The sequence below is a fragment of the Ambystoma mexicanum genome, chromosome 4p (genome assembly GCF_040938575.1).
Source record: "Ambystoma mexicanum isolate Mex_15411 chromosome 4p, UKY_AmexF1_1, whole genome shotgun sequence".
NCBI lineage: Eukaryota > Metazoa > Chordata > Amphibia > Caudata > Ambystomatidae > Ambystoma > Ambystoma mexicanum.
The window spans coordinates 844,711,875-844,730,790 of NC_090927.1; the positions used below are offsets into that span (position 1 = coordinate 844,711,875).

The 18,916-nt window shown below is 46.8% G+C and overlaps 43 non-coding genes and 18 pseudogenes across 43 annotated transcripts; all 61 read right to left on the reverse strand.

Moving 5' to 3' along the window:
- Positions 1-74: 74 nt before the first annotated feature.
- LOC138463095 (5S ribosomal RNA) lies at positions 75-193 on the reverse strand. Its single transcript, XR_011265681.1, has one exon. It is a non-coding gene; the product is annotated as a 5S ribosomal RNA (ribosomal RNA).
- A 106-nt stretch (positions 194-299) lies between these two features.
- On the reverse strand, positions 300-418 carry LOC138464991 (5S ribosomal RNA). Its single transcript, XR_011267567.1, has one exon. It is a non-coding gene; the product is annotated as a 5S ribosomal RNA (ribosomal RNA).
- A 463-nt stretch (positions 419-881) lies between these two features.
- On the reverse strand, positions 882-990 carry LOC138457164 (5S ribosomal RNA; annotated as a pseudogene).
- A 106-nt stretch (positions 991-1,096) lies between these two features.
- LOC138463143 (5S ribosomal RNA) lies at positions 1,097-1,215 on the reverse strand. Its single transcript, XR_011265729.1, has one exon. It is a non-coding gene; the product is annotated as a 5S ribosomal RNA (ribosomal RNA).
- A 106-nt stretch (positions 1,216-1,321) lies between these two features.
- LOC138461527 (5S ribosomal RNA) lies at positions 1,322-1,440 on the reverse strand. The gene has a single exon (XR_011264141.1). It is a non-coding gene; the product is annotated as a 5S ribosomal RNA (ribosomal RNA).
- Positions 1,441-1,903: 463 nt separating this feature from the next.
- Positions 1,904-2,012, reverse strand: LOC138457475 (5S ribosomal RNA; annotated as a pseudogene).
- A 106-nt stretch (positions 2,013-2,118) lies between these two features.
- LOC138463155 (5S ribosomal RNA) lies at positions 2,119-2,237 on the reverse strand. Its single transcript, XR_011265741.1, has one exon. It is a non-coding gene; the product is annotated as a 5S ribosomal RNA (ribosomal RNA).
- A 106-nt stretch (positions 2,238-2,343) lies between these two features.
- On the reverse strand, positions 2,344-2,462 carry LOC138461528 (5S ribosomal RNA). The gene has a single exon (XR_011264142.1). It is a non-coding gene; the product is annotated as a 5S ribosomal RNA (ribosomal RNA).
- A 463-nt stretch (positions 2,463-2,925) lies between these two features.
- LOC138458676 (5S ribosomal RNA) lies at positions 2,926-3,034 on the reverse strand (annotated as a pseudogene).
- A 106-nt stretch (positions 3,035-3,140) lies between these two features.
- LOC138461125 (5S ribosomal RNA) lies at positions 3,141-3,259 on the reverse strand. Its single transcript, XR_011263761.1, has one exon. It is a non-coding gene; the product is annotated as a 5S ribosomal RNA (ribosomal RNA).
- A 106-nt stretch (positions 3,260-3,365) lies between these two features.
- LOC138464910 (5S ribosomal RNA) lies at positions 3,366-3,484 on the reverse strand. The gene has a single exon (XR_011267487.1). It is a non-coding gene; the product is annotated as a 5S ribosomal RNA (ribosomal RNA).
- Positions 3,485-3,590: 106 nt separating this feature from the next.
- Positions 3,591-3,709, reverse strand: LOC138461529 (5S ribosomal RNA). The gene has a single exon (XR_011264143.1). It is a non-coding gene; the product is annotated as a 5S ribosomal RNA (ribosomal RNA).
- A 463-nt stretch (positions 3,710-4,172) lies between these two features.
- On the reverse strand, positions 4,173-4,281 carry LOC138457166 (5S ribosomal RNA; annotated as a pseudogene).
- Positions 4,282-4,387: 106 nt separating this feature from the next.
- LOC138460559 (5S ribosomal RNA) lies at positions 4,388-4,506 on the reverse strand. Its single transcript, XR_011263241.1, has one exon. It is a non-coding gene; the product is annotated as a 5S ribosomal RNA (ribosomal RNA).
- Positions 4,507-4,612: 106 nt separating this feature from the next.
- On the reverse strand, positions 4,613-4,731 carry LOC138455213 (5S ribosomal RNA). Its single transcript, XR_011261854.1, has one exon. It is a non-coding gene; the product is annotated as a 5S ribosomal RNA (ribosomal RNA).
- A 106-nt stretch (positions 4,732-4,837) lies between these two features.
- On the reverse strand, positions 4,838-4,956 carry LOC138453976 (5S ribosomal RNA). The gene has a single exon (XR_011260674.1). It is a non-coding gene; the product is annotated as a 5S ribosomal RNA (ribosomal RNA).
- A 106-nt stretch (positions 4,957-5,062) lies between these two features.
- On the reverse strand, positions 5,063-5,181 carry LOC138463666 (5S ribosomal RNA). Its single transcript, XR_011266252.1, has one exon. It is a non-coding gene; the product is annotated as a 5S ribosomal RNA (ribosomal RNA).
- Positions 5,182-5,644: 463 nt separating this feature from the next.
- On the reverse strand, positions 5,645-5,753 carry LOC138459547 (5S ribosomal RNA; annotated as a pseudogene).
- Positions 5,754-5,859: 106 nt separating this feature from the next.
- On the reverse strand, positions 5,860-5,978 carry LOC138462202 (5S ribosomal RNA). Its single transcript, XR_011264806.1, has one exon. It is a non-coding gene; the product is annotated as a 5S ribosomal RNA (ribosomal RNA).
- Positions 5,979-6,084: 106 nt separating this feature from the next.
- On the reverse strand, positions 6,085-6,203 carry LOC138463096 (5S ribosomal RNA). Its single transcript, XR_011265683.1, has one exon. It is a non-coding gene; the product is annotated as a 5S ribosomal RNA (ribosomal RNA).
- Positions 6,204-6,309: 106 nt separating this feature from the next.
- On the reverse strand, positions 6,310-6,428 carry LOC138464992 (5S ribosomal RNA). Its single transcript, XR_011267568.1, has one exon. It is a non-coding gene; the product is annotated as a 5S ribosomal RNA (ribosomal RNA).
- A 463-nt stretch (positions 6,429-6,891) lies between these two features.
- LOC138457167 (5S ribosomal RNA) lies at positions 6,892-7,000 on the reverse strand (annotated as a pseudogene).
- Positions 7,001-7,106: 106 nt separating this feature from the next.
- Positions 7,107-7,225, reverse strand: LOC138463167 (5S ribosomal RNA). The gene has a single exon (XR_011265754.1). It is a non-coding gene; the product is annotated as a 5S ribosomal RNA (ribosomal RNA).
- Positions 7,226-7,331: 106 nt separating this feature from the next.
- Positions 7,332-7,450, reverse strand: LOC138461530 (5S ribosomal RNA). The gene has a single exon (XR_011264145.1). It is a non-coding gene; the product is annotated as a 5S ribosomal RNA (ribosomal RNA).
- A 463-nt stretch (positions 7,451-7,913) lies between these two features.
- Positions 7,914-8,022, reverse strand: LOC138457476 (5S ribosomal RNA; annotated as a pseudogene).
- Positions 8,023-8,128: 106 nt separating this feature from the next.
- Positions 8,129-8,247, reverse strand: LOC138463179 (5S ribosomal RNA). The gene has a single exon (XR_011265766.1). It is a non-coding gene; the product is annotated as a 5S ribosomal RNA (ribosomal RNA).
- Positions 8,248-8,353: 106 nt separating this feature from the next.
- LOC138461531 (5S ribosomal RNA) lies at positions 8,354-8,472 on the reverse strand. The gene has a single exon (XR_011264146.1). It is a non-coding gene; the product is annotated as a 5S ribosomal RNA (ribosomal RNA).
- A 463-nt stretch (positions 8,473-8,935) lies between these two features.
- On the reverse strand, positions 8,936-9,044 carry LOC138458154 (5S ribosomal RNA; annotated as a pseudogene).
- Positions 9,045-9,150: 106 nt separating this feature from the next.
- LOC138454454 (5S ribosomal RNA) lies at positions 9,151-9,269 on the reverse strand. The gene has a single exon (XR_011261131.1). It is a non-coding gene; the product is annotated as a 5S ribosomal RNA (ribosomal RNA).
- A 106-nt stretch (positions 9,270-9,375) lies between these two features.
- LOC138453939 (5S ribosomal RNA) lies at positions 9,376-9,494 on the reverse strand. Its single transcript, XR_011260638.1, has one exon. It is a non-coding gene; the product is annotated as a 5S ribosomal RNA (ribosomal RNA).
- Positions 9,495-9,600: 106 nt separating this feature from the next.
- Positions 9,601-9,719, reverse strand: LOC138463450 (5S ribosomal RNA). The gene has a single exon (XR_011266037.1). It is a non-coding gene; the product is annotated as a 5S ribosomal RNA (ribosomal RNA).
- Positions 9,720-10,182: 463 nt separating this feature from the next.
- On the reverse strand, positions 10,183-10,291 carry LOC138459601 (5S ribosomal RNA; annotated as a pseudogene).
- A 106-nt stretch (positions 10,292-10,397) lies between these two features.
- Positions 10,398-10,516, reverse strand: LOC138454966 (5S ribosomal RNA). Its single transcript, XR_011261617.1, has one exon. It is a non-coding gene; the product is annotated as a 5S ribosomal RNA (ribosomal RNA).
- Positions 10,517-10,622: 106 nt separating this feature from the next.
- LOC138464912 (5S ribosomal RNA) lies at positions 10,623-10,741 on the reverse strand. Its single transcript, XR_011267489.1, has one exon. It is a non-coding gene; the product is annotated as a 5S ribosomal RNA (ribosomal RNA).
- Positions 10,742-10,847: 106 nt separating this feature from the next.
- LOC138461532 (5S ribosomal RNA) lies at positions 10,848-10,966 on the reverse strand. Its single transcript, XR_011264147.1, has one exon. It is a non-coding gene; the product is annotated as a 5S ribosomal RNA (ribosomal RNA).
- A 463-nt stretch (positions 10,967-11,429) lies between these two features.
- Positions 11,430-11,538, reverse strand: LOC138457168 (5S ribosomal RNA; annotated as a pseudogene).
- Positions 11,539-11,644: 106 nt separating this feature from the next.
- Positions 11,645-11,763, reverse strand: LOC138460560 (5S ribosomal RNA). Its single transcript, XR_011263242.1, has one exon. It is a non-coding gene; the product is annotated as a 5S ribosomal RNA (ribosomal RNA).
- A 106-nt stretch (positions 11,764-11,869) lies between these two features.
- On the reverse strand, positions 11,870-11,988 carry LOC138462588 (5S ribosomal RNA). Its single transcript, XR_011265184.1, has one exon. It is a non-coding gene; the product is annotated as a 5S ribosomal RNA (ribosomal RNA).
- A 106-nt stretch (positions 11,989-12,094) lies between these two features.
- LOC138463192 (5S ribosomal RNA) lies at positions 12,095-12,213 on the reverse strand. The gene has a single exon (XR_011265778.1). It is a non-coding gene; the product is annotated as a 5S ribosomal RNA (ribosomal RNA).
- A 106-nt stretch (positions 12,214-12,319) lies between these two features.
- On the reverse strand, positions 12,320-12,438 carry LOC138462590 (5S ribosomal RNA). The gene has a single exon (XR_011265186.1). It is a non-coding gene; the product is annotated as a 5S ribosomal RNA (ribosomal RNA).
- Positions 12,439-12,901: 463 nt separating this feature from the next.
- LOC138459507 (5S ribosomal RNA) lies at positions 12,902-13,010 on the reverse strand (annotated as a pseudogene).
- A 106-nt stretch (positions 13,011-13,116) lies between these two features.
- LOC138461846 (5S ribosomal RNA) lies at positions 13,117-13,235 on the reverse strand. Its single transcript, XR_011264452.1, has one exon. It is a non-coding gene; the product is annotated as a 5S ribosomal RNA (ribosomal RNA).
- Positions 13,236-13,341: 106 nt separating this feature from the next.
- Positions 13,342-13,450, reverse strand: LOC138457636 (5S ribosomal RNA; annotated as a pseudogene).
- A 463-nt stretch (positions 13,451-13,913) lies between these two features.
- LOC138459508 (5S ribosomal RNA) lies at positions 13,914-14,022 on the reverse strand (annotated as a pseudogene).
- A 106-nt stretch (positions 14,023-14,128) lies between these two features.
- On the reverse strand, positions 14,129-14,237 carry LOC138458264 (5S ribosomal RNA; annotated as a pseudogene).
- Positions 14,238-14,343: 106 nt separating this feature from the next.
- On the reverse strand, positions 14,344-14,462 carry LOC138460561 (5S ribosomal RNA). The gene has a single exon (XR_011263243.1). It is a non-coding gene; the product is annotated as a 5S ribosomal RNA (ribosomal RNA).
- Positions 14,463-14,568: 106 nt separating this feature from the next.
- On the reverse strand, positions 14,569-14,687 carry LOC138455231 (5S ribosomal RNA). The gene has a single exon (XR_011261872.1). It is a non-coding gene; the product is annotated as a 5S ribosomal RNA (ribosomal RNA).
- Positions 14,688-14,793: 106 nt separating this feature from the next.
- Positions 14,794-14,912, reverse strand: LOC138462547 (5S ribosomal RNA). The gene has a single exon (XR_011265143.1). It is a non-coding gene; the product is annotated as a 5S ribosomal RNA (ribosomal RNA).
- A 106-nt stretch (positions 14,913-15,018) lies between these two features.
- On the reverse strand, positions 15,019-15,137 carry LOC138462203 (5S ribosomal RNA). Its single transcript, XR_011264807.1, has one exon. It is a non-coding gene; the product is annotated as a 5S ribosomal RNA (ribosomal RNA).
- Positions 15,138-15,243: 106 nt separating this feature from the next.
- LOC138460451 (5S ribosomal RNA) lies at positions 15,244-15,362 on the reverse strand. Its single transcript, XR_011263155.1, has one exon. It is a non-coding gene; the product is annotated as a 5S ribosomal RNA (ribosomal RNA).
- Positions 15,363-15,468: 106 nt separating this feature from the next.
- Positions 15,469-15,587, reverse strand: LOC138462647 (5S ribosomal RNA). The gene has a single exon (XR_011265242.1). It is a non-coding gene; the product is annotated as a 5S ribosomal RNA (ribosomal RNA).
- Positions 15,588-16,050: 463 nt separating this feature from the next.
- On the reverse strand, positions 16,051-16,159 carry LOC138459273 (5S ribosomal RNA; annotated as a pseudogene).
- Positions 16,160-16,265: 106 nt separating this feature from the next.
- LOC138454228 (5S ribosomal RNA) lies at positions 16,266-16,384 on the reverse strand. Its single transcript, XR_011260914.1, has one exon. It is a non-coding gene; the product is annotated as a 5S ribosomal RNA (ribosomal RNA).
- A 106-nt stretch (positions 16,385-16,490) lies between these two features.
- LOC138461787 (5S ribosomal RNA) lies at positions 16,491-16,609 on the reverse strand. Its single transcript, XR_011264394.1, has one exon. It is a non-coding gene; the product is annotated as a 5S ribosomal RNA (ribosomal RNA).
- A 106-nt stretch (positions 16,610-16,715) lies between these two features.
- On the reverse strand, positions 16,716-16,834 carry LOC138456020 (5S ribosomal RNA). Its single transcript, XR_011262056.1, has one exon. It is a non-coding gene; the product is annotated as a 5S ribosomal RNA (ribosomal RNA).
- Positions 16,835-16,940: 106 nt separating this feature from the next.
- LOC138462846 (5S ribosomal RNA) lies at positions 16,941-17,059 on the reverse strand. Its single transcript, XR_011265435.1, has one exon. It is a non-coding gene; the product is annotated as a 5S ribosomal RNA (ribosomal RNA).
- A 463-nt stretch (positions 17,060-17,522) lies between these two features.
- LOC138457477 (5S ribosomal RNA) lies at positions 17,523-17,631 on the reverse strand (annotated as a pseudogene).
- Positions 17,632-17,737: 106 nt separating this feature from the next.
- LOC138462819 (5S ribosomal RNA) lies at positions 17,738-17,856 on the reverse strand. The gene has a single exon (XR_011265407.1). It is a non-coding gene; the product is annotated as a 5S ribosomal RNA (ribosomal RNA).
- A 106-nt stretch (positions 17,857-17,962) lies between these two features.
- LOC138461533 (5S ribosomal RNA) lies at positions 17,963-18,081 on the reverse strand. The gene has a single exon (XR_011264148.1). It is a non-coding gene; the product is annotated as a 5S ribosomal RNA (ribosomal RNA).
- A 463-nt stretch (positions 18,082-18,544) lies between these two features.
- LOC138459410 (5S ribosomal RNA) lies at positions 18,545-18,653 on the reverse strand (annotated as a pseudogene).
- A 106-nt stretch (positions 18,654-18,759) lies between these two features.
- Positions 18,760-18,878, reverse strand: LOC138455661 (5S ribosomal RNA; annotated as a pseudogene).
- Positions 18,879-18,916: the final 38 nt, after the last annotated feature.

Below are 18,916 nucleotides of genomic sequence, written 5' to 3' on the forward strand. Positions count from 1 at the left end.
TCTAGTCGGCTAGACCTTGCAGTTTTGAAAGGCAATTGAGAAATGGCTCACTTCCTGAACTTGGAGTACAAAAAAGCCTACAGCACCTGGTATTCCCAGGCGGTCTCCCATCCAGGTACTAACTAGGCCCGACATTGCTTAGCTTCTGAGATCAGACGAGATCAGGCGCATTCAGTGTGGTGTGGCCGTAGGCTCTGGGCCTAGTGAGTTTTGTACTTTTAAGCATCTAGTCGGCTAGACCTTGCAGTTTTGAAAGGCAATTGAGAAAGGGCTCACTTCCTGAACTTGGAGCACAAAAAAGCCTACAGCACGTGGTATTCCCAGGCGGTCTCCCATCCAGGTACTAACTAGGCCTAACACTGCTTAACTTCCGAGATCAGACGAGATCGGGTGCATTCAGTGTGGTGTGGCCGTAGGCTCTAGGAATGCTAAGAATACTACTCTTATGCATTTGCATTTAGTAAGCTAAGCCATGCAGCCACTTGCAACATGATACCACGCTCATCGCTCGATCAGGCTCGATCAGGCGAGATATATAAGACTGGTGGGCCCATTCTGGACTCCTATGTCTGGTAGGATAACTTTAATTCATCCATCCTGTGTCTGTTGCAGGGAGGTGGAGAGAACAATCAACACAGTAATGGTTTTCTTTCATGCCTCTTGAAGGACTCAATATTCTCTGTACTGCATTACATGTGAAAGTCGATTTATTACCCATGAACACACTACCTGTATGCTAATTCTATGTAAAAAGGTAGCTCCAGCCCTCATGATGTTGTCCAACATTTCCGCTATAAAACGGGATACAATTATTTTGGAAACATACCAAATTTGAAAAATAATTGAGAAGTTGCGCAATTACTAATCATGGAGCACAAAAAAGCCTACAGCACCTGGTATTCCCAGGCAGTCTCCCATCCAGGTACTAACTAGGCCCGACCCTGCTTAGCTTCCGAGATCGGGCGCATTCAGTGTGGTGTGGCCGTAGGCTCTGGGACTAGTGAGTTTTGTACTTTTAAGCATCTAGTCGGCTAGACCTTGCAGTTTTGAAAGGCAATTGTGAAATGGCTCACTTCCTGAACTTGGAGCACAAAAAAGCCTACAGCACCTGGTATTCCCAGGTGGTCTCCCATCCAGGTACTAACTAGGCCCGACACTGCTTAGCTTCTGAGATCAGACGAGATCAGGCGCATTCAGTGTGGTGTGGCCGTAGGCTCTGGGCCTAGTGAGTTTTGTACTTTTAAGCATCTAGTCGGCTAGACCTTGCAGTTTTAAAAGGCAATTGAGAAAGGGCTCACTTCCTGAACTTGGAGCACAAAAAAGCCTACAGCACCTGGTATTCCCAGGCGGTCTCCCATCCAGGTACTAACTAGGCCTGACACTGCTTAACTTCCGAGATCAGACGAGATCGGGTGCATTCAGTGTGGTGTGGCCGTAGGCTCTAGGAATGCTAAGAATATTACTCTTATGCATTTGCATTTAGTAAGCTAAGCCATGCAGCCACTTGCAACATGATACCACGCTCATCGCTCGATCAGGCTCGATCAGGCGAGATATATAAGACTGGTGGGCCCATTCAGGACTCCTATGTCTGGTAGGATAACTTTAATTCATCCATCCTGTGTCTGTTGCAGGGAGGTGGAGAGAACAATCAACACAGTAATGGTTTTCTTTCATGCCTCTTGAAGGACTCAATATTCTCTGTACTGCATTACATGTGAAAGTCGATTTATTACCCATGAACACACTACCTGTATGCTAATTCTATGTAAAAAGGTAGCTCCAGCCCTCATGATGTTGTCCAACATTTCCGCTATAAAACGGGATACAATTATTTTGGAAACATACCAAATTTGAAAAATAATTGAGAAGTTGCGCAATTACTAATCATGGAGCACAAAAAAGCCTACAGCACCTGGTATTCCCAGGCAGTCTCCCATCCAGGTACTAACTAGGCCCGACCCTGCTTAGCTTCCGAGATCGGGCGCATTCAGTGTGGTGTGGCTGTAGGCTCTGGGACTAGTGAGTTTTGTACTTTTAAGCATCTAGTCGGCTAGACCTTGCAGTTTTGAAAGGCAATTGTGAAATGGCTCACTTCCTGAACTTGGAGCACAAAAAAGCCTACAGCACCTGGTATTCCCAGGTGGTCTCCCATCCAGGTACTAACTAGGCCCGACACTGCTTAGCTTCTGAGATCAGACGAGATCAGGCGCATTCAGTGTGGTGTGGCCGTAGGCTCTGGGCCTAGTGAGTTTTGTACTTTTAAGCATCTAGTCGGCTAGACCTTGCAGTTTTAAAAGGCAATTGAGAAAGGGCTCACTTCCTGAACTTGGAGCACAAAAAAGCCTACAGCACCTGGTATTCCCAGGCGGTCTCCCATCCAGGTACTAACTAGGCCTGACACTGCTTAACTTCCGAGATCAGACGAGATCGGGTGCATTCAGTGTGGTGTGGCCGTAGGCTCTAGGAATGCTAAGAATATTACTCTTATGCATTTGCATTTAGTAAGCTAAGCCATGCAGCCACTTGCAACATGATACCACGCTCATCGCTCGATCAGGCTCGATCAGGCGAGATATATAAGACTGGTGGGCCCATTCAGGACTCCTATGTCTGGTAGGATAACTTTAATTCATCCATCCTGTGTCTGTTGCAGGGAGGTGGAGAGAACAATCAACACAATAATGGTTTTCTTTCATGCCTCTTGAAGGACTCAATATTCTCTGTACTGCATTACATGTGAAAGTCGATTTATTACCCATGAACACACTACCTGTATGCTAATTCTATGTAAAAAGGTAGCTCCAGCCCTCATGATGTTGTCCAACATTTCCGCTATAAAACGGGATACAATTATTTTGGAAACATACCAAATTTGAAAAATAATTGAGAAGTTGCGCAATTACTAATCATGGAGCACAAAAAAGCCTACAGCACCTGGTATTCCCAGGCAGTCTCCCATCCAGGTACTAACGAGGCCCTACACTGCTTAGCTTCCGAGATCAGACGCATTCAGTGTGGTGTGGCCGTAGGCTCTGGGCCTTGTGAGTTTTGTACTTTTAAGCATCTAGTCGGCTAGACCTTGCAGTTTTGAAAGGCAATTGTGAAATGGCTCACTTCCTGAACTTGGAGCACAAAAAAGCCTACAGCACCTGGTATTCCCAGGCGGTCTCCCATCCAGGTACTAACAAGGCCCGACACTGCTTAGCTTCCGAGATCAGACGAGATCGGGCGCATTCAGTGTGGTGTGGCCGTAGGCTCTGGGCCTTGTGAGTTTTGTACTTTTAAGCATCTAGTCGGCTAGACCTTGCAGTTTTGAAAGGCAATTGAGAAATGGCTCACTTCCTGAACTTGGAGTACAAAAAAGCCTACAGCACCTGGTATTCCCAGGCGGTCTCCCATCCAGGTACTAACTAGGCCCGACACTGCTTAGCTTCTGAGATCAGACGAGATCAGGCGCATTCAGTGTGGTGTGGCCTTAGGCTCTGGGCCTAGTGAGTTTTGTACTTTTAAGCATCTAGTCGGCTAGACCTTGCAGTTTTAAAAGGCAATTGAGAAAGGGCTCACTTCCTGAACTTGGAGCACAAAAAAGCCTACAGCACCTGGTATTCCCAGGCGGTCTCCCATCCAGGTACTAACTAGGCCTGACACTGCTTAACTTCCGAGATCAGACGAGATCGGGTGCATTCAGTGTGGTGTGGCCGTAGGCTCTAGGAATGCTAAGAATATTACTCTTATGCATTTGCATTTAGTAAGCTAAGCCATGCAGCCACTTGCAACATGATACCACGCTCATCGCTCGATCAGGCTCGATCAGGCGAGATATATAAGACTGGTGGGCCCATTCAGGACTCCTATGTCTGGTAGGATAACTTTAATTCATCCATCCTGTGTCTGTTGCAGGGAGGTGGAGAGAACAATCAACACAATAATGGGTTTCTTTCATGCCTCTTGAAGGACTCAATATTCTCTGTACTGCATTACATGTGAAAGTCGATTTATTACCCATGAACACACTACCTGTATGCTAATTCTATGTAAAAAGGTAGCTCCAGCCCTCATGATGTTGTCCAACATTTCCGCTATAAAACGGGATACAATTATTTTGGAAACATACCAAATTTGAAAAATAATTGAGAATTTGCGCAATTACTAATCATGGAGCACAAAAAAGCCTACAGCACCTGGTATTCCCAGGCAGTCTCCCATCCAGGTACTAACTAGGCCCGACCCTGCTTAGCTTCCGAGATCGGGCGCATTCAGTGTGGTGTGGCCGTAGGCTCTGGGCCTAGTGAGTTTTGTACTTTTAAGCATCTAGTCGGCTAGACCTTGCAGTTTTGAAAGGCAATTGTGAAATGGCTCACTTCCTGAACTTGGAGTACAAAAAAGCCTACAGCACCTGGTATTCCCAGGTGGTCTCCCATCCAGGTACTAACTAGGCCCGACACTGCTTAGCTTCCGAGATCAGACGAGATCGGGCGCAATCAGTGTGGTGTGGCCGTAGGCTCTGGGCCTAGTGAGTTTTGTACTTTTAAGCATCTAGTCAGCTAGACCTTGCAGTTTTGAAAGGCAATTGAGAAATGGCTCACTTCCTGAACTTGGAGCACAAAAAAGCCTACAGCACCTGGTATTCCCAGGCGGTCTCCCATCCAGGTACTAACGAGGCCCGACACTGCTTAGCTTCCGAGATCAGACGAGATGGGGCGCATTCAGTGTGGTGTGGCCGCAGGCTCTGGACCTTGTGAGTTTTGTACTTTTAAGCATCTAGTCAGCTAGACCTTGCAGTTTTGAAAGGCAATTGAGAAATGGCTCACTTCCTGAACTTGGAGCACAAAAAAGCCTACAGCACCTGGTATTCCCAGGCGGTCTCCCATCCAGGTACTAACGAGGCCCGACACTGCTTAGCTTCCGAGATCAGAGGAGATCAGGCGCATTCAGTGTGGTGTGGCCGTAGGCTCTGGGCCTTGTGAGTTTTGTACTTTTAAGCATCTAGTCGGCTAGACCTTGCAGTTTTAAAAGGCAATTGAGAAAGGGCTCACTTCCTGAACTTGGAGCACAAAAAAGCCTACAGCACCTGGTATTCCCAGGCGGTCTCCCATCCAGGTACTAACTAGGCCTGACACTGCTTAACTTCCAAGATCAGACGAGATCGGGTGCATTCAGTGTGGTGTGGCCGTAGGCTCTAGGAATGCTAAGAATATTACTCTTATGCATTTGCATTTAGTAAGCTAAGCCATGCAGCCACTTGCAACATGATACCACGCTCATCGCTCGATCAGGCTCGATCAGGCGAGATATATAAGACTGGTGGGCCCATTCAGGACTCCTATGTCTGGTAGGATAACTTTAATTCATCCATCCTGTGTCTGTTGCAGGGAGGTGGAGAGAACAATCAACACAATAATGGGTTTCTTTCATGCCTCTTGAAGGACTCAATATTCTCTGTACTGCATTACATGTGAAAGTCGATTTATTACCCATGAACACACTACCTGTATGCTAATTCTATGTAAAAAGGTAGCTCCAGCCCTCATGATGTTGTCCAACATTTCCGCTATAAAACGGGATACAATTATTTTGGAAACATACCAAATTTGAAAAATAATTGAGAAGTTGCGCAATTACTAATCATGGAGCACAAAAAAGCCTACAGCACCTGGTATTCCCAGGCAGTCTCCCATCCAGGTACTAACTAGGCCTGACCCTGCTCAGCTTCCGAGATCGGGCGCATTCAGTGTGGTGTGGCCGTAGGCTCTGGGCCTAGTGAGTTTTGTACTTTTAAGCATCTAGTCGGCTAGACCTTGCAGTTTTGAAAGGGAATTGTGAAATGGCTCACTTCCTGAACTTGGAGCACAAAAAAGCCTACAGCACCTGGTATTCCCAGGCGGTCTCCCATCCAGGTACTAACGAGGCCCGACACTGCTTAGCTTCCGAGATCAGACGAGATCGGGCGCATTCAGTGTGGTGTGGCCGTAGGCTCTGGGCCTTGTGAGTTTTGTACTTTTAAGCATCTAGTCGGCTAGACCTTGCAGTTTTGAAAGGCAATTGAGAAATGGCTCACTTCCTGAACTTGGAGTACAAAAAAGCCTACAGCACCTGGTATTCCCAGGCGGTCTCCCATCCAGGTACTAACTAGGCCCGACATTGCTTAGCTTCTGAGATCAGACGAGATCAGGCGCATTCAGTGTGGTGTGGCCGTAGGCTCTGGGCCTAGTGAGTTTTGTACTTTTAAGCATCTAGTCGGCTAGACCTTGCAGTTTTGAAAGGCAATTGAGAAAGGGCTCACTTCCTGAACTTGGAGCACAAAAAAGCCTACAGCACGTGGTATTCCCAGGCGGTCTCCCATCCAGGTACTAACTAGGCCTAACACTGCTTAACTTCCGAGATCAGACGAGATCGGGTGCATTCAGTGTGGTGTGGCCGTAGGCTCTAGGAATGCTAAGAATATTACTCTTATGCATTTGCATTTAGTAAGCTAAGCCATGCAGCCACTTGCAACATGATACCACGCTCATCGCTCGATCAGGCTCGATCAGGCGAGATATATAAGACTGGTGGGCCCATTCTGGACTCCTATGTCTGGTAGGATAACTTTAATTCATCCATCCTGTGTCTGTTGCAGGGAGGTGGAGAGAACAATCAACACAGTAATGGTTTTCTTTCATGCCTCTTGAAGGACTCAATATTCTCTGTACTGCATTACATGTGAAAGTCGATTTATTACCCATGAACACACTACCTGTATGCTAATTCTATGTAAAAAGGTAGCTCCAGCCCTCATGATGTTGTCCAACATTTCCGCTATAAAACGGGATACAATTATTTTGGAAACATACCAAATTTGAAAAATAATTGAGAAGTTGCGCAATTACTAATCATGGAGCACAAAAAAGCCTACAGCACCTGGTATTCCCAGGCAGTCTCCCATCCAGGTACTAACTAGGCCCGACCCTGCTTAGCTTCCGAGATCGGGCGCATTCAGTGTGGTGTGGCCGTAGGCTCTGGGACTAGTGAGTTTTGTACTTTTAAGCATCTAGTCGGCTAGACCTTGCAGTTTTGAAAGGCAATTGTGAAATGGCTCACTTCCTGAACTTGGAGCACAAAAAAGCCTACAGCACCTGGTATTCCCAGGTGGTCTCCCATCCAGGTACTAACTAGGCCCGACACTGCTTAGCTTCTGAGATCAGACGAGATCAGGCGCATTCAGTGTGGTGTGGCCGTAGGCTCTGGGCCTAGTGAGTTTTGTACTTTTAAGCATCTAGTCGGCTAGACCTTGCAGTTTTAAAAGGCAATTGAGAAAGGGCTCACTTCCTGAACTTGGAGCACAAAAAAGCCTACAGCACCTGGTATTCCCAGGCGGTCTCCCATCCAGGTACTAACTAGGCCTGACACTGCTTAACTTCCGAGATCAGACGAGATCGGGTGCATTCAGTGTGGTGTGGCCGTAGGCTCTAGGAATGCTAAGAATATTACTCTTATGCATTTGCATTTAGTAAGCTAAGCCATGCAGCCACTTGCAACATGATACCACGCTCATCGCTCGATCAGGCTCGATCAGGCGAGATATATAAGACTGGTGGGCCCATTCAGGACTCCTATGTCTGGTAGGATAACTTTAATTCATCCATCCTGTGTCTGTTGCAGGGAGGTGGAGAGAACAATCAACACAGTAATGGTTTTCTTTCATGCCTCTTGAAGGACTCAATATTCTCTGTACTGCATTACATGTGAAAGTCGATTTATTACCCATGAACACACTACCTGTATGCTAATTCTATGTAAAAAGGTAGCTCCAGCCCTCATGATGTTGTCCAACATTTCCGCTATAAAACGGGATACAATTATTTTGGAAACATACCAAATTTGAAAAATAATTGAGAAGTTGCGCAATTACTAATCATGGAGCACAAAAAAGCCTACAGCACCTGGTATTCCCAGGCAGTCTCCCATCCAGGTACTAACTAGGCCCGACCCTGCTTAGCTTCCGAGATCGGGCGCATTCAGTGTGGTGTGGCTGTAGGCTCTGGGACTAGTGAGTTTTGTACTTTTAAGCATCTAGTCGGCTAGACCTTGCAGTTTTGAAAGGCAATTGTGAAATGGCTCACTTCCTGAACTTGGAGCACAAAAAAGCCTACAGCACCTGGTATTCCCAGGTGGTCTCCCATCCAGGTACTAACTAGGCCCGACACTGCTTAGCTTCTGAGATCAGACGAGATCAGGCGCATTCAGTGTGGTGTGGCCGTAGGCTCTGGGCCTAGTGAGTTTTGTACTTTTAAGCATCTAGTCGGCTAGACCTTGCAGTTTTAAAAGGCAATTGAGAAAGGGCTCACTTCCTGAACTTGGAGCACAAAAAAGCCTACAGCACCTGGTATTCCCAGGCGGTCTCCCATCCAGGTACTAACTAGGCCTGACACTGCTTAACTTCCGAGATCAGACGAGATCGGGTGCATTCAGTGTGGTGTGGCCGTAGGCTCTAGGAATGCTAAGAATATTACTCTTATGCATTTGCATTTAGTAAGCTAAGCCATGCAGCCACTTGCAACATGATACCACGCTCATCGCTCGATCAGGCTCGATCAGGCGAGATATATAAGACTGGTGGGCCCATTCAGGACTCCTATGTCTGGTAGGATAACTTTAATTCATCCATCCTGTGTCTGTTGCAGGGAGGTGGAGAGAACAATCAACACAATAATGGGTTTCTTTCATGCCTCTTGAAGGACTCAATATTCTCTGTACTGCATTACATGTGAAAGTCGATTTATTACCCATGAACACACTACCTGTATGCTAATTCTATGTAAAAAGGTAGCTCCAGCCCTCATGATGTTGTCCAACATTTCCGCTATAAAACGGGATACAATTATTTTGGAAACATACCAAATTTGAAAAATAATTGAGAAGTTGTGCAATTACTAATCATGGAGCACAAAAAAGCCTACAGCACCTGGTATTCCCAGGCAGTCTCCCATCCACGTACTAACTAGGCCCGACCCTGCTTAGCTTCCGAGATCGGGCGCATTCAGTGTGGTGTGGCCGTAGGCTCTGGGCCTAGTGAGTTTTGTACTTTTAAGCATCTAGTCGGCTAGACCTTGCAGTTTTGAAAGGCAATTGTGAAATGGCTCACTTCCTGAACTTGGAGCACAAAAAAGCCTACAGCACCTGGTATTCCCAGGTGGTCTCCCATCCAGGTACTAACTAGGCCCGACACTGCTTAGCTTCCGAGATCAGACGAGATCGGGCGCAATCAGTGTGGTGTGTCCGTAGTCTCTGGGCCTAGTGAGTTTTGTACTTTTAAGCATCTAGTCAGCTAGACCTTGCAGTTTTGAAAGGCAATTGAGAAATGGCTCACTTCCTGAACTTGGAGCACAAAAAAGCCTACAGCACCTGGTATTCCCAGGCGGTCTCCCATCCAGGTACTAACGAGGCCCGACACTGCTTAGCTTCCGAGATCAGACGAGATCAGGCACATTCAGTGTGGTGTGGCCGTAGGCTCTGGGCCTTGTGAGTTTTGTACTTTTAAGCATCTAGTCGGCTAGACCTTGCAGTTTTAAAAGGCAATTGAGAAAGGGCTCACTTCCTGAACTTGGAGCACAAAAAAGCCTACAGCACCTGGTATTCCCAGGCAGTCTCCCATCCAGGTACTAACTAGGCCTGACACTGCTTAACTTCCGAGATCAGACGAGATCGGGTGCATTCAGTGTGGTGTGGCCGTAGGCTCTAGGAATGCTAAGAATATTACTCTTATGCATTTGCATTTAGTAAGCTAAGCCATGCAGCCACTTGCAACATGATACCACGCTCATTGCTCGATCAGGCTCGATCAGGCGAGATATATAAGACTGGTGGGCCCATTCAGGACTCCTATGTCTGGTAGGATAACTTTAATTCATCCATCCTGTGTCTGTTGCAGGGAGGTGGAGAGAACAATCAACACAATAATGGTTTTCTTTCATGCCTCTTGAAGGACTTAATATTCTCTGTACTGCATTACATGTGAAAGTCGATTTATTACCCATGAACACACTACCTGTATGCTAATTCTATGTAAAAAGGTAGCTCCAGCCCTCATGATGTTGTCCAACATTTCCGCTATAAAACGGGATACAATTATTTTGGAAACATACCAAATTTGAAAAATAATTGAGAATTTGCGCAATTACTAATCATGGAGCACAAAAAAGCCTACAGCACCTGGTATTCCCAGGCAGTCTCCCATCCAGGTACTAACTAGGCCTGACCCTGCTTAGCTTCCGAGATTGGGCGCATTCAGTGTGGTGTGGCCGTAGGCTCTGGGCCTAGTGAGTTTTGTACTTTTAAGCATCTAGTCGGCTAGACCTTGCAGTTTTGAAAGGCAATTGTGAAATGGCTCACTTCCTGAACTTGGAGTACAAAAAAGCCTACAGCACCTGGTATTCCCCGGTGGTCTCCCATCCAGGTACTAACTAGGCCCGACACTGCTTAGCTTCCGAGATCAGACGAGATCGGGCGCAATCAGTGTGGTGTGGCCGTATTCTCTGGGCCTAGTGAGTTTTGTACTTTTAAGCATCTAGTCAGCTAGACCTTGCAGTTTTGAAAGGCAATTGAGAAATGGCTCACTTCCTGAACTTGGAGCACAAAAAAGCCTACAGCACCTGGTATTCCCAGGCGGTCTCCCATCCAGGTACTAACTAGGCCCGACACTGCTTAGCTTCTGAGATCAGACGAGATCAGGCGCATTCAGTGTGGTGTGGCCTTAGGCTCTGGGCCTAGTGAGTTTTGTACTTTTAAGCATCTAGTCGGCTAGACCTTGCAGTTTTAAAAGGCAATTGAGAAAGGGCTCACTTCCTGAACTTGGAGCACAAAAAAGCCTACAGCACCTGGTATTCCCAGGCGGTCTCCCATCCAGGTACTAACTAGGCCTGACACTGCTTAACTTCCGAGATCAGACGAGATCGGGTGCATTCAGTGTGGTGTGGCCGTAGGCTCTAGGAATGCTAAGAATATTACTCTTATGCATTTGCATTTAGTAAGCTAAGCCATGCAGCCACTTGCAACATGATACCACGCTCATCGCTCGATCAGGCTCGATCAGGCGAGATATATAAGACTGGTGGGCCCATTCAGGACTCCTATGTCTGGTAGGATAACTTTAATTCATCCATCCTGTGTCTGTTGCAGGGAGGTGGAGAGAACAATCAACACAATAATGGGTTTCTTTCATGCCTCTTGAAGGACTCAATATTCTCTGTACTGCATTACATGTGAAAGTCGATTTATTACCCATGAACACACTACCTGTATGCTAATTCTATGTAAAAAGGTAGCTCCAGCCCTCATGATGTTGTCCAACATTTCCGCTATAAAACGGGATACAATTATTTTGGAAACATACCAAATTTGAAAAATAATTGAGAATTTGCGCAATTACTAATCATGGAGCACAAAAAAGCCTACAGCACCTGGTATTCCCAGGCAGTCTCCCATCCAGGTACTAACTAGGCCCGACCCTGCTTAGCTTCCGAGATCGGGCGCATTCAGTGTGGTGTGGCCGTAGGCTCTGGGCCTAGTGAGTTTTGTACTTTTAAGCATCTAGTCGGCTAGACCTTGCAGTTTTGAAAGGCAATTGTGAAATGGCTCACTTCCTGAACTTGGAGTACAAAAAAGCCTACAGCACCTGGTATTCCCAGGTGGTCTCCCATCCAGGTACTAACTAGGCCCGACACTGCTTAGCTTCCGAGATCAGACGAGATCGGGCGCAATCAGTGTGGTGTGGCCGTAGGCTCTGGGCCTAGTGAGTTTTGTACTTTTAAGCATCTAGTCGGCTAGACCTTGCAGTTTTAAAAGGCAATTGAGAAAGGGCTCACTTCCTGAACTTGGAGCACAAAAAAGCCTACAGCACCTGGTATTCCCAGGCGGTCTCCCATCCAGGTACTAACTAGGCCTAACACTGCTTAACTTCCGAGATCAGACGAGATCAGGTGCATTCAGTGTGGTGTGGCCGTAGGCTCTGGGCCTAGTGAGTTTTGTACTTTTAAGCATCTAGTCGGCTAGACCTTGCAGTTTTGAAAGGCAATTGTGAAATGGCTCACTTCCTGAACTTGGAGTACAAAAAAGCCTACAGCACCTGGTATTCCCAGGTGGTCTCCCATCCAGGTACTAACTAGGCCCGACACTGCTTAGCTTCTGAGATCAGACGAGATCAGGCGCATTCAGTGTGGTGTGGCCGTAGGCTCTGGGCCTAGTGAGTTTTGTACTTTTAAGCATCTAGTCGGCTAGACCTTGCAGTTTTAAAAGGCAATTGAGAAAGGGCTCACTTCCTGAACTTGGAGCACAAAAAAGCCTACAGCACCTGGTATTCCCAGGCGGTCTCCCATCCAGGTACTAACTAGGCCTAACACTGCTTAACTTCCGAGATCAGACGAGATCAGGTGCATTCAGTGTGGTGTGGCCGTAGGCTCTAGGAATGCTAAGAATATTACTCTTATGCATTTGCATTTAGTAAGCTAAGCCATGCAGCCACTTGCAACATGATACCACGCTCATCGCTCGATCAGGCTCGATCAGGCGAGATATATAAGACTGGTGGGCCCATTCAGGACTCCTATGTCTGGTAGGATAACTTTAATTCATCCATCCTGTGTCTGTTGCAGGGAGGTGGAGAGAACAATCAACACAATAATGGTTTTCTTTCATGCCTCTTGAAGGACTCAATATTCTCTGTACTGCATTACATGTGAAAGTCGATTTATTACCCATGAACACACTACCTGTATGCTAATTCTATGTAAAAAGGTAGCTCCAGCCCTCATGATGTTGTCCAACATTTCCGCTATAAAACGGGATACAATTATTTTGGAAACATACCAAATTTGAAAAATAATTGAGAAGTTGCGCAATTACTAATCATGGAGCACAAAAAAGCCTACAGCACCTGGTATTTCCAGGCAGTCTCCCATCCAGGTACTAACTACGCCCGACCCTGCTTAGCTTCCGAGATCGGGCGCATTCAGTGTGGTGTGGCCGTAGGCTCTGGGCCTAGTGAGTTTTGTACTTTTAAGCATCTAGTCGGCTAGACCTTGCAGTTTTGAAAGGCAATTGTGAAATGGCTCACTTCCTGAACTTGGAGCACAAAAAAGCCTACAGCACCTGGTATTCCCAGGTGGTCTCCCATCCAGGTACTAACTAGGCCCGACACTGCTTAGCTTCTGAGATCAGACGAGATCAGGCACATTCAGTGTGGTGTGGCCGTAGGCTCTGAACCTAGTGAGTTTTGTACTTTTAAGCATCTAGTCGGCTAGACCTTGCAGTTTTAAAAGGCAATTGAGAAAGGGCTCACTTCCTGAACTTGGAGCACAAAAAAGCCTACAGCACCTGGTATTCCCAGGCGGTCTCCCATCCAGGTACTAACTAGGCCTGACACTGCTTAACTTCCGAGATCAGATGCATTCAGTGTGGTGTGGCCGTAGGCTCTAGGAATGCTAAGAATATTACTCTTATGCATTTGCATTTAGTAAGCTAAGCCATGCAGCCACTTGCAACATGATACCACGCTCATCGCTCGATCAGGCTCGATCAGGCGAGATATATAAGACTGGTGGGCCCATTCAGGACTCCTATGTCTGGTAGGATAACTTTAATTCATCCATCCTGTGTCTGTTGCAGGGAGGTGGAGAGAACAATCAACACAATAATGGTTTTCTTTCATGCCTCTTGAAGGACTCAATATTCTCTGTACTGCATTACATGTGAAAGTCGATTTATTACCCATGAACACACTACCTGTATGCTAATTCTATGTAAAAAGGTAGCTCCAGCCCTCATGATGTTGTCCAACATTTCCGCTATAAAACGGGATACAATTATTTTGGAAACATACCAAATTTGAAAAATAATTGAGAAGTTGCGCAATTACTAATCATGGAGCACAAAAAAGCCTACAGCACCTGGTATTTCCAGGCAGTCTCCCATCCAGGTACTAACTACGCCCGACCCTGCTTAGCTTCCGAGATCGGGCGCATTCAGTGTGGTGTGGCCGTAGGCTCTGGGCCTAGTGAGTTTTGTACTTTTAAGCATCTAGTCGGCTAGACCTTGCAGTTTTGAAAGGCAATTGTGAAATGGCTCACTTCCTGAACTTGGAGTACAAAAACGCCTACAGCACCTGGTATTCCCAGGCGGTCTCCCATCCAGGTACTAACGAGGCCCGACACTGCTTAGCTTCCGAGATCAGACGCATTCAGTGTGGTGTGGCCGTAGGCTCTGGGCCTTGTGAGTTTTGTACTTTTAAGCATCTAGTCGGCTAGACCTTGCAGTTTTGAAAGGCAATTGTGAAATGGCTCACTTCCTGAACTTGGAGCACAAATAAGCCTACAGCACCTGGTATTCCCAGGTGGTCTCCCATCCAGGTACTAACTAGGCCCGACACTGCTTAGCTTCCGAGATCAGACGAGATCGGGCGCAATCAGTGTGGTGTGGCCGTAGGCTCTGGGCCTAGTGAGTTTTGTACTTTTAAGCATCTAGTCAGCTAGACCTTGCAGTTTTGAAAGGCAATTGAGAAATGGCTCACTTCCTGAACTTGGAGCACAAAAAAGCCTACAGCACCTGGTATTCCCAGGCAGTCTCCCATCCAGGTACTAACGAGGCCTGACACTGCTTAGCTTCCGAGATCAGACGAGATCGGGCGCATTCAGTGTGGTGTGGCCGTAAGCTCTGGGCCTTGTGAGTTTTGTACTTTTAAGCATCTAGTCGGCTAGACCTTGCAGTTTTGAAAGGCAATTGAGAAATGGCTCACTTCCTGAACTTGGAGTACAAAAAAGCCTACAGCACCTGGTATTCCCAGGTGGTCTCCCATCCAGGTATTAACTAGGCCCAACACTGCTTAGCTTCTGAGATCAGACGAGATCAGGCGCATTCAGTGTGGTGTGGCCGTAGGCTCTGGGCCTAGTGAGTTTTGTACTTTTAAGCATCTAGTCGGCTAGACCTTGCAGTTTTGAAAGGCAATTGTGAAATGGCTCACTTCCTGAACTTGGAGCACAAAAAAGCCTACAGCACCTGGTATTCCCAGGCGGTCTCCCATCCAGGTACTAACGAGGCCCGACACTGCTTAGCTTCCGAGATCAGACGAGATCGGGCGCATTCAGTGTGGTGTGGCCGTAGGCTCTGGGCCTTGTGAGTTTTGTACTTTTAAGCATCTAGTCGGCTAGACCTTGCAGTTTTGAAAGGCAATTGAGAAATGGCTCACTTCCTGAACTTGGAGTACAAAAAAGCCTACAGCACCTGGTATTCCCAGGCGGTCTCCCATCCAGGTACTAACTAGGCCCAACACTGCTTAGCTTCTGAGATCAGACGAGATCAGGCGCATTCAGTGTGGTGTGGCCGTAGGCTCTGGGCCTAGTGAGTTTTGTACTTTTAAGCATCTAGTCGGCTAGACCTTGCAGTTTTGAAAGGCAATTGAGAAAGGGCTCACTTCCTGAACTTGGAGCACAAAAAAGCCTACAGCACCTGGTATTCCCAGGCGGTCTCCCATCCAGGTACTAACTAGGCCTGACACTGCTTAACTTCCGAGATCAGACGAGATCGGGTGCATTCAGTGTGGTGTGGCCATAGGCTCTAGGAATGCTAAGAATATTACTCTTATGCATTTGCATTTAGTAAGCTAAGCCATGCAACCACTTGCAACATGATACCACGCTCATCGCTCGATCAGGCTCGATCAGGCGAGATATATAAGACTGGTGGGCCCATTCAGGACTCCTATGTCTGGTAGGATAACTTTAATTCATCCATCCTGTGTCTGTTGCAGGGAGGTGGAGAGAACAATCAACACAATAATGGTTTTCTTTCATGCCTCTTGAAGGACTCAATATTCTTTGTACTGCATTACATGTGAAAGTCGATTTATTACCCATGAACACACTACCTGTATGCTAATTCTATGTAAAAAGGTAGCTCCAGCCCTCATGATGTTGTCCAACATTTCCGCTATAAAACGGTATACAATTATTTTGGAAACATACCAAATTTGAAAAATAATTGAGAAGTTGCGCAATTACTAATCATGGAGCACAAAAAAGCCTACAGCACCTGGTATTCCCAGGCAGTCTCCCATCCAGGTACTAACTAGGCCCGACCCTGCTTAGCTTCCGAGATTGGGCACATTCAGTGTGGTGTGGCCGTAGGCTCTGGGCCTAGTGAGTTTTGTACTTTTAAGCATCTAGTCGGCTAGACCTTGCAGTTTTGAAAGGAAATTGTGAAATGGCTCACTTCCTGAACTTGGAGCACAAAAAAGCCTACAGCACCTGGTATTCCCAGGCGGTCTCCCATCCAGGTACTAACGAGGCCCGACACTGCTTAGCTTCCGAGATCAGACGAGATTGGGCGCATTCAGTGTGGTGTGGCCGTAGGCTCTGGGCCTTGTGAGTTTTGTACTTTTAAGCATCTAGTCGGCTAGACCTTGCAGTTTTGAAAGGCAATTGAGAAATAGCTCACTTCCTGAACTTGGAGTACAAAAAAGCCTACAGCACCAGGTATTCCCAGGCGGTCTCCCATCCAGGTACTAACTAGGCCCGACACTGCTTAGCTTCTGAGATCAGACGAGATCAGGTGCATTCAGTGTGGTGTGGCCGTAGGCTCTGGGCCTAGTGAGTTTTGTACTTTTAAGCATCTAGTCGGCTAGACCTTGCAGTTTTGAAAGGCAATTGAGAAATGGCTCACTTCCTGAACTTGGAGTACAAAAAAGCCTACAGCACCTGGTATTCCCAGGCGGTCTCCCATCCAGGTACTAACTAGGCCCGACACTGCTTAGCTTCTGAGATCAGACGAGATCAGGCGCATTCAGTGTGGTGTGGCCGTAGGCTCTGGGCCTAGTGAGTTTTGTACTTTTAAGCATCTAGTCGGCTAGACCTTGCAGTTTTAAAAGGCAATTGAGAAAGGGCTCACTTCCTGAACTTGGAGCACAAAAAAACCTACAGCACCTGGTATTCCCAGGCGGTCTCCCATCCAGGTACTAACTAGGCCTGACACTGCTTAACTTCCGAGATCAGACGAGATCGGGTGCATTCAGTGTGGTGTGGCCGTAGGCTCTAGGAATGCTAAGAATATTACTCTTATGCATTTGCATTTAGTAAGCTAAGCCATGCAGCCACTTGCAACATGATACCACGCTCATCGCTCGATCAGGCTCGATCAGGCGAGATATATAAGACTGGTGGGCCCATTCAGGACTCCTATGTCTGGTAGGATAACTTTAATTCATCCATCCTGTGTCTGTTGCAGGGAGGTGGAGAGAACAATCAACACAGTAATGGTTTTCTTTCATGCCTCTTGAAGGACTCAATATTCTCTGTACTGCATTACATGTGAAAGTCGATTTATTACCCATGAACACACTACCTGTATGCTAATTCTATGTAAAAAGGTAGCTCCAGCCCTCATGATGTTGTCCAACATTTCCGCTATAAAACGGGATACAATTATTTTGGAAACATACCAAATTTGAAAAATAATTGAGAAGTTGCGCAATTACTAATCATGGAGCACAAAAAAGCCTACAGCACCTGGTATTCCCAGGCAGTCTCCCATCCAGGTACTAACTAGGCCCGACCCTGCTTAGCTTCCGAGATCGGGCGCATTCAGTGTGGTGTGGCTGTAGGCTCTGGGACTAGTGAGTTTTGTACTTTTAAGCATCTAGTCGGCTAGACCTTGCAGTTTTGAAAGGCAATTGTGAAATGGCTCACTTCCTGAACTTGGAGCACAAAAAAGCTTACAGCACCTGGTATTCCCAGGTGGTCTCCCATCCAGGTACTAACTAGGCCCGACACTGCTTAGCTTCTGAGATCAGACGAGATCAGGCGCATTCAGTGTGGTGTGGCCGTAGGCTCTGGGCCTAGTGAGTTTTGTACTTTTAAGCATCTAGTCGGCTAGACCTTGCAGTTTTAAAAGGCAATTGAGAAAGGGCTCACTTCCTGAACTTGGAGCACAAAAAAGCCTACAGCACCTGGTATTCCCAGGCGGTCTCCCATCCAGGTACTAACTAGGCCTGACACTGCTTAACTTCCGAGATCAGACGAGATCGGGTGCATTCAGTGTGGTGTGGCCGTAGGCTCTAGGAATGCTAAGAATATTACTCTTATGCATTTGCATTTAGTAAGCTAAGCCATGCAGCCACTTGCAACATGATACCACGCTCATCGCTCGATCAGGCTCGATCAGGCGAGATATATAAGACTGGTGGGCCCATTCAGGACTCCTATGTCTGGTAGGATAACTTTAATTCATCCATCCTGTGTCTGTTGCAGGGAGGTGGCGAGAACAATCAACACAATAATGGTTTTCTTTCATGCCTCTTGAAGGACTCAATATTCTCTGTACTGCATTACATGTGAAAGTCGATTTATTACCCATGAACACACTACCTGTATGCTAATTCTATGTAAAAAGGTAGCTCCAGCCCTCATGATGTTGTCCAACATTTCCGCTATAAAACGGGATACAATTATTTTGGAAACATACCAAATTTGAAAAATAATTGAGAAGTTGCGCAATTACTAATCATGGAGCACAAAAAAGCCTACAGCACCTGGTATTCCCAGGCAGTCTCCCATCCAGGTACTAACGAGGCCCTACACTGCTTAGCTTCCGAGATCAGACGCATTCATTGTGGTGTGGCCGTAGGCTCTGGGCCTTGTGAGTTTTGTACTTTTAAGCATCTAGTCGGCTAGACCTTGCAGTTTTGAAAGGAAATTGTGAAATGGCTCACTTCCTGAACTTGGAGCACAAAAAAGCCTACAGCACCTGGTATTCCCAGGCCGTCTCCCATCCAGGTACTAACAAGGCCCGACACTGCTGAGCTTCCGAGATCAGACGAGATCGGGCGCACTCAGTGTGGTGTGGCCGTAGGCTCTGGGCCTTGTGAGTTTTGTACTTTTAAGCATCTAGT